This window comes from Frankliniella occidentalis, unplaced genomic scaffold (assembly GCF_000697945.3).
Source record: "Frankliniella occidentalis isolate FOCC.00 unplaced genomic scaffold, Focc_3.1 Scaffold89, whole genome shotgun sequence".
NCBI lineage: Eukaryota > Metazoa > Arthropoda > Insecta > Thysanoptera > Thripidae > Frankliniella > Frankliniella occidentalis.
In genome coordinates this window covers 942,338-943,320 of record NW_026267218.1, presented here as the reverse complement: position 1 = coordinate 943,320, position 983 = coordinate 942,338, and positions in this window count along the sequence as shown.

Genomic DNA, 983 nt, shown 5'->3' with positions numbered 1-983 from the left:
CCGCCCCGCCCCGCCCCACCGGGGGATGCAAATAGAAAGAGGGGAAGCGAGGGAGGGAGGAGTGGACTGAAACATAGTAATGCGGAGCTGGCCAAATTAGAGCCGGACTTGAGCTCGCCTGCGCTTCGGCTCGTGCTCGGCTCGTGCTCGGCTTGTGCTCGGCTCGTGCTAGGCTCGTGCTCGGCTGCTGCTCGGCTGTGGCTCGACCGTGTGCGGCGAGCAGACTGCAGTCCGGCCCTGTACCCTCCACTGCTGCTACTGCGGACTAATGAGGACTCGTTGATTGTAATTTTGACGCACGCTCGACCCCCCTCCCCCACACACACACACAAACACATGAAGGGAGAGAAGGAAGCCCGTCACGCGAGTAAGAGTGTGAATGTCATATCGCACACTTGCAGGAGTGTGAAGCATAATTGACACACTATACTTATGCTTGGAATTCCGCACACTCTCCTCATATAAACAATAATAATAATCGAACAAATAATACATATTCAAACGGGCGTGCGAGTAAAGTGTGCTACATTATTAACACACTTGGGTCACCTAGTGCATGCACACTGCTGCAACTACTCCCACACCTCTGCGATTACTTCGAAAAGCGCCCGCGCCCAACGCGAACTGCCTGTCGCTACGTCAGCAGACGACCCTCTCGTGCGAATTGCAACCCTGCACCAACAGCGCTGGTTACACTGCACCACTGCACTGCTCTCTCACGTGCCGTAACAGCCACCCCGGCCTCAATGAGCAAAAAAAGAAATAAAATTACCATAATATCTCCTCATTAAAAAAAAGAAATGTAATGCAATGGGAATATAAGGCCAGTAGCGCGTGTGTGGCTAGTACCTTTTATATTTCTCCATTTGTTTTTTTTCCATGCATTTCTTTTTTGGAAGAAAAAAAAAGCACTTTACATGCCAGGTGCAATATGCGCAGTCTGCACGAGTCCCACCGCTCAGGGCGCAAGGGGGTGTGGGGGA